Source organism: Geotrypetes seraphini, chromosome 1 (assembly GCF_902459505.1).
Source record: "Geotrypetes seraphini chromosome 1, aGeoSer1.1, whole genome shotgun sequence".
In the NCBI taxonomy this organism is placed as follows: domain Eukaryota; kingdom Metazoa; phylum Chordata; class Amphibia; order Gymnophiona; family Dermophiidae; genus Geotrypetes; species Geotrypetes seraphini.
The window spans coordinates 357433839-357450078 of record NC_047084.1 but is presented as its reverse complement, the minus strand read 5'-3'; the positions used below and the strand labels follow the sequence as shown (position 1 = coordinate 357450078).

General features: G+C 49.1%; 1 protein-coding gene across 1 annotated transcript in view; it reads right to left on the bottom strand.

Moving 5' to 3' along the window:
• Window positions 1–16240, bottom strand: part of LOC117345659 (phosphatidate cytidylyltransferase 1) — a 369244-nt gene that overhangs the window by 332596 nt on the left and 20408 nt on the right. The window lies entirely within an intron of this gene.

Sequence of the window (16240 nt, the reverse complement as noted above, 5' to 3'; positions counted from 1 at the left end):
CAAAAACCTTCGGCCGCAGCAGGCCAGCCCGCGGGAAGGGAAGGGGGAGGGGCCGAACAGAGCAGGCCAGATCGCAGGGAGGGGCCGAACGGAGCAGGACAGCTCAGGTAAGAGAAGGGAATTGCTTCAGCAGGGACCTGGAGGGGAAGGGAAATATCACTGCTGCTTCTGCAAAGGAAAGTGGGGGGGGGGAGAGAAGGGAATGGGGGGTGGGGGAAAATGCTGCTACTACTTCACAGGGACCTGGAGGGGAAGGAAAATACCGCTGCTGCTTCTGCAAAGGAAAGTGGGGTGGGGGGAGAGAAGGGAATGGGGGGTGGGGGAAAATGCTGCTACTACTTCACAGGGACCTGGAGGGGAAGGGAAATACCGCTGCTGCTTCTGCAAAGGAAAGTGGGGGGGAGAGAAGGGAATGGGGGGGGTGGAGGAAAATGCTGCTGCTACTTCACAGGATCTGGAGGGGAAGGGAAATACCGCTGCTGCTTCTGCAAAGGAAAGTGGGGGGGGGGGGGGAAGAGAGGCAGAAAGAAATACAGACAGACAAAGGAGGCCAGGGAGAGAGACAGACAGAAAGAAAGACAGACAGAAATAAAGGGGACCAGAGAGACAGACAGAAAGAAAGAAAGACAGACAGACAAAGGGTGCCAGGGAGAGAGAGAGAAAAATAGCAGGAGGGAGAGAGACAGAAATAAAGGAAGAAAGAGACAGGAGCAGGGAGAGAGACATAAATAAGACAGACAGGCATATATTCTAGCATCCGTTAATGTAACGGGCTTAAACACTAATTCTATAATAATTTGGCTTATTCAGTTTTCTTGATAATAGAGAGGATATATGTGATGGGGAGGGGAGACAGGGATTTTGTTGATCCTTGCCCTGTATTATTTGTATTTATAAAATGACAATTGTACAGAATATTGTTTCTTTTTATACTTTAATAAAATGCGTTCAATATAAAATTATAACTATATGAGGATTGTGCAGATGGGATCAAATGGTTTGTGGGGACTGAGCTCACGGGGACAGAGCAGGAGATGGGGCTTTTTATTTCAGTCTTAGTAGTTTGCCAATGCATGAAAAGCACAGTAACTTACCGTAACAGGGGTTATCCAGGGACAGCAGGCAGATATTCTCACATGTGGGTGACGTCATCTACGGAGCCCCAGCGCGGACAGCTTTTCAAGCAAACTTGATTGAAGTTTCAAGTTTGCTACACTGCACCACGCATGTGCATGCCTTCTTGCCCACTAGAGGGTGCATCCCACCTCGTGGTCCTCAGTTCCATAACTAGCAAAGAAGCCATCCTCGGGGAGGCGGGCGGGTTGTGAGAATATCTGCCTGCTGTCCCTGGATAACACCTGTTACGGTAAGTAACTGTGCTTTATCCCAGGACAAGCAGGCAGCATATTCTCACATGTGGGTGACCTCCAAGCCAACCAAAAAAGGGCAGGTGGGAGGATGGCAATTTAGGAAAACAGATTACGTAACACCGACTGGCCAAACCGGCCGTCGTTTCTGGACAAAGTGTCCAGACAATAGTGGGAGGTGAACGTATGAACCGAAGACCAAGTGGCAGCTTTACATATGTCCTCCATAGGAGTAGATCGGAGGAAAGCAACCGAAGCTGCCATCACCCAGACCTTATGCCCCGTGACTCGACCCGGGAGCGTAAGACCAGCCTGAGCGTAGCAAAAAGAAATACAAGCAGCCAACCAGTTGGACAAGGTGCGCTTGGAAACAGGGTGTCCTAAACGATTAGGATCAAAGGACAAAAACAATTGAGGAACCTTCCGATGAGACCTGGTACGTTGGAGATAAAATGCCAACGCCTTCTTACAGTCAAGCGTGTGGAGCGCCGTCTCGCCAGGATGGGAGTGGGGCTTAGGAAAGAACACAGGAAGGACAATGGACTGATTGAGGTGGAAATCAGACAAAACTTTAGGTAAAAATTTAGGATGGGTGCGGAGAACCACCTTGTCATGATGGAACACAGTGAAAGGCGGGTCCGCAACCAAAGCTTGCAACTCACTAATCCGTCGAGCAGATGTGAGGGCAATCAGAAATACCACCTTCCAAGTAAGGAATTTCAGGAGAGACTTGTCGATAGGCTCAAAGGGAGGTTTCATCAGTTGAGCTAAGACAACATTCAAATCCCAAACGACAGGAGGGGGCTTCAGAGGGGGACAAACATTGATTAGACCCTTCATGAAACGCGTCACCAGAGGATGAAGCGAAAGAGAACGTCCATCCAAGTGCCGATGGAAAGCCGAAATGGCACTGAGATGTACCCGGACAGATGTCGTCTTCAGGCCGGAATTAGACAAATGTAACAAATAGTCCAGTACCGAAGACACCGGGACCGAATCCGGATCCAGATGACGCGAGGAACACCAGGAGGAAAACCTGGTCCACTTCTGGGAATAACAAAGCCTGGTCGAGACCTTGTGCGAGGCTTCCAAAACTTCCCGCACCGACTGTGAAACCGAAACCGAAGTCAAGGGGAAAGGAACCAAGCGGTCAGGTGTAACGACTGAAGATTGGGATGCAACAGCGAACCCCGACTCTGAGATAGCAGAGAGGGAAACACAGGCAGAAGCAGAGGCTCCCTGACACTGAGTTGAAGAAGCAGGGAGAACCAGTGTTGACGAGGCCACCGAGGCGCAATGAGAATCATAGTGGCTCTGGATGATTTGAGACGAACCAACGTCCTCAAGATCAGGGGAAAAGGAGGAAACGCATAAAGGAACCTCCCTCCCCAGTCGAGAAGAAAGGCGTCCGCTTCGAGACGGTCCGGGGAGTACATCCGAGAACAATACAGGGGTAGTTTGCGAGTCTCCGGGGAGGCAAACAGATCCACTTGTGGAGTCCCCCAGCGGTCGAAGACCTCGCGCAGGACTCTGGAGTTGAGTGACCACTCGTGCGGCTGGGAAGCCGACTGAGTTTGTCTGCCAAGCAGTTCTGTTCCCCCTGGATATAGACCGTCTGTAGGAAGATGTTCTGGGAGATCGCCCATTTCCAAAGGCGCAGAGCTTCCCGGCAAAGGGACCAAGAGCCTGTCCCACCCTGCTTGTTCACATAATACATGGCCACCTGGTTGTCCGTTCGCACGAGGACTACCTGATCGCGGAGCAGGTGGCAGAAAGCTCGGGCCGCCAGAAAGATGGCGCGAAGCTCCAACACATTGATGTGACAGCGTCGGTCCTCCACTGACCACAGGCCTTGGGTTCGCAGACCGTCGAGATGGGCCCCCCACGCGTACTCCGAGGAGTCCGTGGTCAGAACCTTGCGATGCGGAGGGACGAGAAAGAGCAAACCCCCGGAAAGATTCGAAGAGTCGGTCCACCAACGGAGTGAGCGTCTCAAAGAAGGAGTCACCGTTATGCGAGAAGAGACAGGATCGCACTCCTGGCGCCACTGAGAGGCCAGAGTCCACTGAGGAATTCTCATGTGCAGTCTGGCGAACGGCGTGACGTGGACCGTAGAAGCCATGTGGCCCAGAAGCATCATCATGCGCTGAGCCGACACCATCGGCAGCTGAAGGATCAGACGACCCAACCGAACCAAAGCCTCCAACCGCGGAGGAGGGAGGAATGAATGGAGGCGGACAGTGTCCAGCACTGCGCCTATAAACTGAAGTGATTGGGTCGGGCATAATTGGGACTTGGGAAAGTTCACTTCGAACCCTAGTCGTTGAAGGAAGGCGATAGACTGTAGGGTCGCTGAGATAACCCCTTCCCTGGTCGGGGCCTTGATCAGCCAATCGTCCAGGTAAGGGAAGACCTGAAACCCCCGAGACCTTAGTGCTGCAGCGACTACCACCATACACTTCGTGAAGACTCGAGGGGACGAGGCCAGGCCGAAGGGGAGGACTCTGTACTGCAGGTGCAGCTTGCCCACCTGGAACCGTAAGAATTTGCGGAAAGCGGGATGCACCGGAACATGGGTGTACGCTTCCTTCAGGTCCAGGGAGCACATCCAGTCCAAGAGAGGATATAATACCGGAAGTGACAACATCCGGAACTTCTCCCGGACCAGGAACTTGTTGAGCTTCTTGAGGTCTAGAATGGGGCGCAAGTCCCCGGTCTTCTTTGGGACCAAAAAGTAACGGGAGTAAAACCCCCGCCCCCGCTGGTCGGAGGGTACAGGTTCCACCGCCCGAAGCCTCAACAAGGCCCTGGCCTCGGCCATGAAGACGGGGAGCTGGGTCCGGTTGCATGGGCAAGCCCCCGGTGAATGTTCCGGCGGCGCAGAGCAAAAGTTGAGAGAGTAGCCCTCGGAGACGGTCCGGAGCACCCAAGCGTCGGATGTTATCTCGGTCCAGGCCGCGTAAAAGGACCGGAGTCGACCCCCCTATGGGAAGGGGGTCCGGCGCGATGGCGGAGGGGGGCCGGCCCCATCCGCCTATCCCGTCAAAAGGACGGCGCTGGCTTGGCAGGACCCTGTGCTGGAGTTTTGGTTTGTCCCCCTCTGCCCTGTCGAGGGGGGCGCCGAGGCGGTGGCCTTGAAAAAGCCGGGGTCGACTTTTGGGGGTACCTCCTCGGGGGAGGCCGGAAGGGTTTCTGCGGCGTGGCTCGAGGTTTCGGACGGACCAAGGAGGCTTACGAGCACTCCTGTTCCGAGAGCCGTTTGGTCGCCGCCTCCAGGGATTCATCGAATAATTCGGACCCCACGCAAGGCAAGTCCGCAAGGCGTTCCTGCAGGTTTGGGTCCATATCGAGGGTGCGTAGCCATGCCAACCGGCGCATAGCTACCGCAAAGGCCGACACCCTCGATACCAGCTCAAACGTATCGTACACCGCATGAAAAAGGTACAAACGCAATTGAGACAGGTTGGACATAAACCTGTCGAACCCTTCCTTGCAGGAGTCCGGCAAGGCCTCACGATATTGGGGCAGATCCTTTACCATGCCACGCAGATAGGAGGAATTGGCATAGAGGCGACGACCAAACTTGTCAAGGGTCCGACCCTCCCTGCCGGGCGGAACCGCCGCAGAAACCCGGGAGGGTTGCGTCTTTTTGAGCGCAGACTCGACCAGTAGAGACTGGTGGGAGAGTTGAGCCTTCTCAAACCCCTTGGGTGGTTTCGTCCTGTACTTTGACTCCATCTTAGAAGGCACCGCTGCGACTGTAAGAGGTGAAGTCAGGTTCTTAAGCAAGGTCTGATGAAGGACCTTATTCAGGGGCAGCCGAGGGGATTCCCTTGGGGGAGCAGGAAGGTCCTGCTCCTCGAGGAACTCTTTAGTATATTGCGACCCAGCCATGAGGTCCAGGCCCAAGGCACGCGCCATGTCCTGCACAAAGCTGGAGAAGGAGGACGGCCTGGCAGGCGGGGAGGGAGTTCTCGACCTCTCCGCCAAAGAAAAGGGGGACGCCTCGTGAGAATAACGTGGCTCCCTACCGGACCCCGAGCCCCATGAGGCCAGATCTAATGGTCTCGAGGGGGTCGGGGAACGTCTCCGCCTCGAAGAACCTCTGGAAGACGTCCCAGGCGTCCGAGGGACCGAGGCACGCCCCCCTTTCCTCGGCGAGGAGTCACGAGAACCCCCTCTCGCAGGGGAACGGAGAAGCCTCGGGTTATCGAGACGAAGCTCCGAAACCCGCAAGGACTCGCCCACGAGCGGCGAGGAGCGACCACATCACCGAGGAGAGCCTCGCGAACGATTCGGCTTCCTCGGGCGACGCCTCGCCCGAGGCCGGCCCGAGGGCATGTAACCCCGGGAGGACCTCGAGGAGGAGGAGGAGGAGGAAATCCGTCTCACTCTGCGTACCTTGTCCCGGGGCCGAACGCTGCTCTCAGGCGGGGCCCCCGAGGTCGAGGTCAAGTTCGAGGCCAAGATCGGTGGTGCCCCGGTAGCCAAGACCAAGGGAGTCGAGACCGAGGTCACCGAGGTCGCCGAGGTCGGTGCCCCCGAGGTCAAAGCAGTCGAGGTCGCAGCCCGCTGCAGTTGTTCGAGGGCGCCAGACAGCTCTGAGGAAATCAATGCTCGGAGCAGGTCCTGGAACACCGGGATCCCGACCATGGTAGGCAGGTCCGAGGCCGGGGGATGCTCCCTGGAGGGCGACCTCGGTCTCAAGTATTCCCTCGGGGCATTAGTGGCCGGAGTCCTGGGCGGGGCCGAGGACGACCCACCCGCCGCAGAGGAGCTCAAGGATGGCTTCTTCGATGACCCTGGAGTCGGGGATGGAAAAGAGGACTTACCCGAGGCAGGTTTGGTCGCAGGCGTCGGCTTCGAGGTCGAGGTCGAGGGACGCGGCGAAGCCGAAGGCGCCGAGGCCGAGGTCAAGGCCGGGGCCGAAGCCGAGGCCGACGTCGAGGCCTTCCCGGGCGCGGAGTCAACTGCGAAAACCTCCGCCATCCTGGCGCGGCGTCGACGGTGCGCTCTGGCCTGAAGAGTGGATCACCGATCACAGGAATTAGTCGGATGCTCGGGTCCAAGGCAGAGCAAGCACCACCGGTGGGGGTCAATGATGGTTAGTAACCACTCACACCGGGTGCATTTCTTAAAGCCCGTCGAGGGACGGGACATGAAAAAGAAAGGGGCCGGGAACGAACGATGTCCCGCGGCCGCGGCTCCCAGGAGCCCCCGGAGCCGAACGGAAGAAATAAACCTTTTTTTTTTTGACGATAAACGAAGGCCAAGAAGGAAAAAACAACAAATAAAGCACAGCGACCGAGCTAAATAACCCAGACGCGGTGTCAGAAGGCAGAAAAATAGGAGCTCAATTTCCACAGGGCTTCTGGCTATGCGGAAAAAACTGAACTGAACTGAACTGAGGACCACGAGGTGGGATGCGCCCTCTAGTGGGCAAGAAGGCATGCACATGCGTGGTGCAGTGTAGCAAACTTGAAACTTCAATCAAGTTTGCTTGAAAAGCTGTCCGCGCTGGGGCTCCGTAGATGACGTCACCCACATGTGAGAATATGCTGCCTGCTTGTCCTGGGATAATAATTCTTTTATTTCCGCTGATCCATAGGTGTAAAAAGGTTGATGAACACTGCTCTAGGTGACGTACCAAAGCAATGGCAGCGTCTAGGGAGGGACAGAAGAGCTTGCCCATAACACCACAGTCCGAAAAGCGGCATCTGAGCAAGCCACCATTTCCACTCAGTAAAACCAGCAGGCGATTCCAAACTGAGCTTACACAGAAAGAGCGGGTCGTATGGAATCCTATAGGGACTGTACAAAAGGAAGTGCGAACGGACAATGAACACTCCACTGAAGATCACAGCCTGCACCCTGAAACCCAAAGGGACTTTTACACAGGGCGCATACAGCCTGTGCTTAAACCTCTGAACAGGTCAGCGGGCAAGCGAGTTCCCAGGGGAATGAATGGAACCTGAGTCAGGTAGCACACAACAGGCAGGCTCCACAAGTCCACCAAAGTTTCTCTGTGAAGCAGCAGTTTGGCTCCGCAGAACTGCATCCTTTCCTCCAGCAGAGGACACGACAATGGGTCTCGCAGCACTGAAGCCTCCGAAAAAAAAAAAAAAAAAAAGAACCTTAAGCAATCAAAAGAAGCAAAGCAGATCAGAAGACTTCAGCATGGATTGTTTGCAAAAATTGAAACTGCAGGGGGCTCTATCGCTCTCTCTAAGGTAAGAGGAGCATATGCTCAGAAAAGTATTTGGATTTCTGCAACTTCCGGATTGCGAGAGGGGATTGAACACCTTGAGTATGGAATCCACAGGGGACGTTCAGAAGGAAAGTTGCTGGCACAGGGGGAGGGGAAGGATGAGAGGATAGATGCTGGCACAGGGGGAGGGGAAGGATGAGAGGATAGATGCTGACACAGGGGGAGGGGAAGGATGAGAGGATAGATGCTGGCACAGGGGGAGGGGAAGGATGAGAGGATACATGCTGGCACGAGGGGTAGGATGAGAGGATACATGCTGGCACGAGGGGAAGGATGAGAGGATAGATGCTGGCACAGGGAGAAGGGAAGGATGAGAGGATAGATGCTGGCACAAGGAGAAGGGAAGGATGAGAGGATAGATGCTGGCACAAGGAAAGGGGAAGGAGACATGCATGGTGAAGGAAGAGGGTGAAATGTTGCACATGATAATGGAGGGGAGGAAAGGATATATAATGTATGGAGAGGGATAGAGAGATTTGAACCAGGGCACAAGTCAAGGGGAAAGAGAGATGGTGGACAGTGCAAAAGAAACAGAAAGGTTGGATATGGCAGTGGGAAGGAGGGAATGCTGCATGGAGGAAGAGAGAGGGAGATGTCATGCTATGAGGGTGGGGAGGGAAGGAAGAGGGAGCAGATGATGGGCTATAAGGGTGGAGGAAGGAAGAAGCTGAGAATGGTAGAATCCTGAGAGGGAGAAGAGGGTGGCAAGGAAATGGATAAGAGGATGGATATTACAGAGGGTAGAAATATGGTAATGGGGAGTAAGTTGAAGATGAAAGGGAATAGCGGGCTGAGGAAGAAATGAGATGGGGAATGGGAGAAAAGATGGAAATTTGAAAGGTAGCTGAAAAGTGAATAAAGAGGAGAAGAAGGGTAAGAAAGAGGCATAAAAGCACTTAAGAAGCACAAATGTCAGAGGCAGGTGAAATAAAGGAATAGACAGGAGAAAAGACAAATGGAGAGATAGCAGATAGTAGGAAAGCAGGAAAGAGAAGCTGGAACCAACATGATAGAAAAATAAACACTTCCAGACAAAGGTAGAAGAAAAAAAATATTTTAAACGGAATATGTATAATAATAAACAAATATATTGTTTTAAATTTTGACAAACTTCCAGAATTTTGAAGAATTCACTAATTTTGTGCACAGAATTTTGATTTATTTTGCACAGAATTCCACCAGGAGTAATCTTAAGAGTGTTTTAACACTTGGGGGGCTCCTTTTACAAAGGTGCGTTAGGGCCTTAATGCGCAGAATAGGGTGCGCCAAAATGCCATGTGCGCTAGCCACTACCACCTCCTCTTGAGCAGGCGGTAGTTTTTCAGCTAGCACACGCTAATCCAGTGTGTGCGCTATAAATGCTAGCGCACCTTTCTAAAAGGAGCCCTTGATTTTGGACTCTAGTGAAGGCAAGTGAACTTCCTAAAAGCATTTTCATACCAGAAGTATACCCTTTGTCCGATAGAGGGCCTGAAGGAGAGTTCTTATTTTCACAATTTTAATTCATGCATTTATTCTAAACTAGTTAGACTATTGCAATTTTTACACATGAATAGCTCTGTAAATTAAATCAGTTAGAGGGTTATCATCATTTCCAGCTTCTAAAACAGACGACACTAATTTTTTTTTAAATAGTGTTACAGCTCATCTGACTGAGGGCTGTCCGTTGGGTACTCTGGAAATTACTCTGTGCAAATTATTCTCTGGAAACTGTCTTTCATTGAATGTGTGTTAATCTAAGTATGAATGATTACTATTCTTTTTGATCATAAAATTGGAGTTCCTTTCCATCTGTAGAAATTAGTCTATATACCTTTTTGACCTTTGGAAAGATAGTACATTTTTAAATAAACAATTATTGAGCAGTACTGCAGACATAAGCCAGGCAAGTATGATAGATCATCAATTCTGCGAGACATGCATTGGCTTCCCACAGATGCCCAGCTTGCATTGATTTTCTGATTTTTTTTTTCCAAGTTCTGCAAGGCCTTAGTCCACTATATATGGTTTATTTACATTATCCTCATACTAAATTTTTACATCTTATGACCACTTAGATTTATGTTTTCCTGATGTGTTAAATCAAAAAGGATGTTGACATTTACTTTTGCCTAGCAGAATAAAAATCTTATGCCAAATAGTTACAGCTAATCAAAATATGCAATTTTACTGGAGGTTTGAAATTTCCTATGGATGTTAATTTCAATAATATTGTTCTAAGGATATTGAAGCTCCACCTTGATTGTTGAAATGTGACATCATAATAATGACTACTCTATCATTTTTTGTAATCTGCACTGAACCTTGTCAGCAAATAGTGAAATATAAATCCTTCTAGATTGGATATGAATTTGGATTTTGGTGCCCAAACCAAAAATGTACACATCAGTTGCACTTTATGCAAGAGACACCGTCTAAGCATTAGAAGAGAGAGGAGAATCGGGAAGGAGACATTCCAAGTACCAAGGATCTACAAATGCCTATATTTTGTCTGTTGTGGTTCATAGTAGAGAATGACACTGTGGCGGTTTACCCGCGGCCACCGCATTTTAGCCGCGGGTCACCCGCCGAAAACGGGGAAGAAAACTAGCAGTCGCTGCGGCGACGGGGACAAGGCCATTCACCTCCCGCGGGGCGGTGAATGGTCTTGTCCCCGCAGTGAGGCATGAAGGATCGCGCGGTCCCCGCAGCTCACACCCGCCTGCCCAATCGATTCTAGTGTTTAGCCAGCTCTCTCCCTTCTCCTCACCTTAGTTTGTAGATTTTCTTTTTCGGCGACCCGCACGCGCGGCTGCTCAGTGTTCAATCTTCTGCTCTGACGCAACCGTGCAGCAGAGCAGAAGATTGAACACTGAGCAGCCGCGCGTGCGCGGCTCTCTGATAGCGTGCGGGTCGCCGAAAAAGAAAATCTACAAACTAAGGTGAGGAGAAGGGAGAGAGCTGGCTAAACACTAGAATCGATTGGGCAGGCGGGTGTGAGCTGCGGGGACCGTGCGATCGCTAGTGTTCCCGGCTCAAATTGGAAGAAGGGAGTGAAAGGGAAAAGGATTCTGGGCCAAGGGGATGAAGTCGGAAAGAAAAACCCACAGCAGGAAAGAAAGGGAAGGACTGGCAGGTGAGCCAGATGCTAGAAGCAGGGGGGGGGAAGAAAGAGGGAAAAAAGCTAGATAGGGTTGAAAAGAAGAGACACACTGGTGTGGAAGAGGAAGATAGGGGAAATCTGGACACAGGAAGGTAACAGAAAGAGGGGAAATTATGTGCATGGGGCATAGGGACAGAGACATAAAGGGGACATGCCATGGGGATGGTATATGGACACAGGGGGGGCAATGACAGATACATAGGGGAGATATTAGAAATGGAGAAAATAGGAGCACAGAAGCGAGATGGTTTGTGGGGATGGGACAGGGACCGAGCTCGCAGGCTTCAGTGGCTTGCACAAATTACATTGTAACGTGCCATGAAAATAAGAGGGAGGAAGGTAGATAGATAAGCCATGTGAGAGGAGCTGAAGGGTAGTAGAAAGGAACAGATGGTAAAGGAGGGAGGGAAGGGTGGTGGTGGAAAGGAATAGGACAGACATTGAAGGAGGGTGGAAAGGAACAGACCCCGAAGGGAAATGTGGAAGACAGAGTGGGAAGAAGACAGATGCCAGACTATGCGGGAGCGGAGGGAAGAAGATGGGTGCTAGACCAATTGGGGGGGGGGGGGGTTAAGGGAGAGGCACAGTAACAGCAAATGGAAGACGCAGAGAGAAGACACACAGTGGATGGAAGGAATTCAATGAGAAGATGTGGAAAGCAGAAACCAGACAACAAAGGTAGAAAAAAAAATTATATTTATTTATTTATTTTTTGCTTTAGGATAAAATAGTATATTAGTTGTGTTGATAAAAATTTATAAACAAAGCCCTGCCAGCTGAACATCTCTTTCTCTAGTTCAGCAGCAGGAACTTTGATTTATAAGAAAGGAATAAGCTAAATATTACAGTACTAAGGCTTATATGGATGCAGCGGGGACGGTGACGGGGCGGTGAATGGGATGGCAGTGGCGGTGACGGGGCAGTGAAAGGAATGGCGGTGACGGTGACGGGGCGGTGAAGGGAACGGCGGTGACGGGGCGGTGCAGAGGATGGTGGGCCGGTGACGGGGCGGTGACGGGGACAGATTTTTTCCCCGTGTCATTCTCTAGTTCATAGACAGTAACGCGGAAGACAAAGGCGCGTGCCGACAACTGAGCGCAAGACGGAGGTGTGCGCCGAAGAAAAAGACTGTTTTTAGGGGCTGCGACGGGGGTTTTTGTTGGGGAGCCCCCCCACTTTACTTAATACAGATTGCGGCGGCATTGAAACCCCCCACATTTTAATGACACCATCTAAGCATTAGAAGAGAGAGGAGAATCAGGAAGGAGACATTCCAAGTACCAAGGATCTACAAATGCCTATATTTTGTCTGTTGTTCTTGTCTGAAGATTATAGATACTGTAACTTAATTTCTGGGAATCACCCAAAAAAGGTGTTTTACTTAAAAATACTTATCTTCTGTTTTTGTTTGGGATCTTTAAATTTACTCTATTTGGGTCCTGGGCTCAGATCTCCCCCATCAACCAGGAACCTTCATTTTCTTTTTGGCACCCTGTTCACTGACCTTCTGTTGTCCCCACCCCCTCCCATTTACAGCAACAGAGACCTTTATTTTCTTTTGTACAGTGTCTCCAAGACCACGCTCACTCCGTTAGCAAGAGGCCTGTTACAATAAATTCTGCTATATGACTAAGTCTAAGCCATAGTGTATAATTATTATAACTTGCTGCATTTTTCCCCCCCAAAATATTTTTTTTAAACGCCTTGCTCTTGCTTCTAGGGTATTGGAGACAATTGAACCTTTATATTTAAATGGTAAAATATTGTTATTTCCAGGAACAGTAGTTACATTCCTCACCTGTATATCAACTAGTCATCTCATGTAGAGAAAGGATTACCAAAAGTAAGGACTAAATAAGATCTATAATGAACTATTTAATTTTTTACAGCTGGACTGAAATATTTCTTGAATGATTAGATGAAAGTTCTTAGATGCAAAGTAAAAAAAAAAAAAATACACAAATAGGTTGACCACAAAAAACAGCAACATTAAAAAAATAAAGTTGTTCATACACAAACCAGTTATCTGAAGAAAAATAAAGTATTTTGTTCATATACAAACCAGTAAAGAGTATAACTGGCAATCCTAGAGTTTCCATAAAGCATGGTTCTTGTCTAGTGGAAGGTTTACTGCAACAATAGTAACTGCTGATCTTCTGGCCTTTGATTCTGCAGGACCAACACCACTGTTGATGGAATGGTAGCCCTAGTAGCTATATCTCTTTGTTAAAGATAGCAGCACAAGCAGCATATCTTCTTAGTGATGTCACAATCGCAAGGATTGTGTGTTCCGTGACATGCATTACTCCACTCTCTCTTTCTCAGTGAATAAAATTACTATGGCTTAATGTAAGATCTGCAAAATATGGCACTTGTAATATAAATTTCCTTTATGAAGAAATTATATCTCAGCTGATTTTTTTTTTAATTTTCTTTAGTCAGCAACACTGTTCTGAACAAACAGGTGCAATGCCTTCTTGCCAACAGGTGAATGTAGGGAAAAGACCAATTTCTGCCAGTGACATCACTGGTATATGCCATGGGGCCCCTTGAAAGATTCCAATATGCATCTGCCCAAGCAGCAGCAGGGCATCCCCAAATATCAAATACCCTCAAAAGAGCAGCTGACTGAGAAGCTACTTGGAAGCTGCATCTTCCACCCAGTGGTGGAGCCACAGCCAGAGATGGTCCACCAAAGCCAAGCACATTGATAGGGAGGCCAGTTAGACCAGATCATACAGATCATCAACCAAGAAGGCTGCGACAGACTGTAGATGGGAAACTTCTGCAGACACTGATAGCTGCTGTATCCAGCACAGACAGCATGGCACATGCAACACAGCTGCCACATATTGCTGCATGAATGCTGGACACCGCTACTGAAAAGGTTAGGTGTTAACTGCTGCTCTACCTGCTTATCAGCCCTGAAAGCTTAACTGTCCTGAACATGGACAGTGGTCACTTTAGTGATTGCTGTAATGAGAGCATCCACCTTCAAGTGCACCCAGTATTTCTCCACCTTCTCAGGAGCAAAAGAATAAAGGGATGAGCCCCCTTGAGTTCTATCCAGGGCCTCCCACTCTGCCAGTATCATGCGGGTAAGTACCTTGGGGGCCCCGCAAGGCCCTCCAAGACAGAATCCAACTCCAAGGGGTCTGTATTGTGCAACGAGATTCCTGAGATTCTCTGTAACCTCAATGAGATAAGACAGCTCCTCATAATGGAAGAGCTGCTTCACATGGTACCACCAGTCCTCACATGGGAGGTGGTCATCTAAATCTGAATCCAAAAGGGGCCGAGGGTCAAAAAGACCTCCATGTCCTCCCTAATGCTCCAAAATCAACTGTGACATCTGTGACCCTCTGATCTCCCCTGCAGCTTAGCCCTTACAATGAACCTTTGGCTAGGAGCATCCAGGTCCCAGTGCAGCTAGCAAAGGGATCAGTCTCCTCCAGCAGGCTTGTTTGACCACTGGGAGACCCATCAGAATCCACCTGCAGCTGAGCTTGAGATAGGTGGGACAGCAAGCCCCCCCCCCTCCCCGATCCCCAATGGGGGCTGTGAAGGATTTTGCTGCTGAAAGCAGTAGTAGGGGGGAAAAAACAAACTGGGACAAAAGTAGCCAACATTCCCACCTAGGTCATCAAGACCACAAGTCCCAATGCCTCAGAGCAAGGAGAACAAGAAGCTCTGGCAGCTCCTCCACTCCCACCCCAACCAGGACCATTTCTATCAGAAATGACCCATCACAGAAGGGGCAGACAGATCTGGCAGATGGAAAAATTTTGTATTAGCTGAATTTTCTTTCCTTAAATCACAGCAGATGAATCCAGGGACTTGTGGGTTATGACCATCTACCAGCAAGTAGAGATAGAGAGTATTAAACCAATCAATTAAAATTTGATTTAATCGCAATATCATATTTCAAAGCGATTTACAAGTATAAAACGGGGTATCAGTAAGAGAGACATATTTAGACTGACAATGCAGGAACAAAAGGCAGGCAGGGTGAACTACAATGTAAAAAAGAAAAGGAACCTCTTGCCAGGATCCTCAGCTACCAGGAGTTCCAGGCAAATACAGACTATAATTAAAGAAGAAACTAAGGATTTTAACACTGATGCTGTTATCCATCTGGGAACAAATGACCTGGCCAACAACTCCACACTTGCAGCACAAAAAAGCTTTTTGGGAGCTTGGTGAAGGCGTGAAACCTTTTGTAAAGACTTTAGCTTTTTCTGAAATACTGCCTGCATATGGAAAGGGAGAGCAAAGAGTGAAAAACACAGAGGACTTTAATAGATGGCTCAAAGCCTGGTGTCATCAAGAAGGCTTCAGGTACATAGGAGGATGGGTAAATATATGGAAGGACAAGAAGCTATATTGCACTGATGGGCTACATATTACTACACCAGGAAAAAGAAACCTTGCAGAGAAATTTAGACAATACAGTGGTGCCTCGCATAACGAACGCCTCGCACAACGAACGCTGCACACAACGAACTTCATGTCTTGATTCACACAACGAACTTCGTTTCACACAACGAACTTCGTTTCACACAACGAAGTCGCCCGAGCTGCCGATGTATTGCATCCTTCCGCGCAGGCACTGCAGGCAGTCGTTAGTCACTGCGCTTAACTGCCCTCTCTCACTGTATACAGTCGTCCTTTTAAGATAAACTCAATATTTTTTATATATCATGGCTTCTAAAAAAAGCAGGAAGGTGATTTCTGTTGAAATGAAACGGGAAATAATTAGAAGGAGTGAATGTGGGGTAAAACAGTGTGACCTCGTCAAAGAGTTTGGCCTCAGCAAGACCACCATTTTCACCATTTTGACAAATTTATCTTTTTTTATATCATCTTAGCATATTTTATGCTGCAGAACGAATTATTTTTTTTTACATGTATTGTTATGGGAAAACGCGTTTCACATAACGAACTTTTCGCATAACAAACTTGCTCCTGGAACGAATTAAGTTCGTTGTGTGAGGCACCACTGTATTTTTCTAGGCATTTAAACTAGAAGGTGGGGGTGGTGTATATACGAAGGACAAAATAAAAGATGTGATAGTAGTAAAGACTGCAACATAAACAATATCAGCAACTCATTTCTTAGTATTGCAATGGAAAGTGAAACAATACAAAAATCCATAAGAAAAAGGAGATTATCGCTGAAAAATAGCTGGAAAGCAATGACCATAAATGCTCGGCAGTCTAAGCAACAAAGTGCATGATCTGCAAGCCCTGATGTTATAGGCAGATCTAGATATTGTCGCTATCACAGAGACATGATTCAGTGAATCATATGGATGGGATGCAAACATACCGGGATATAATCTTTTTAGGAAGGACAGAGATGGTCAAAAAGGTGGAGGAGTAGCTCTCTATGTAAAGATCAATATCAAAACGACTGAAATGCAAGGGACCTGGGGAGAGGAAGAAGCGATATGGATCGCTCTG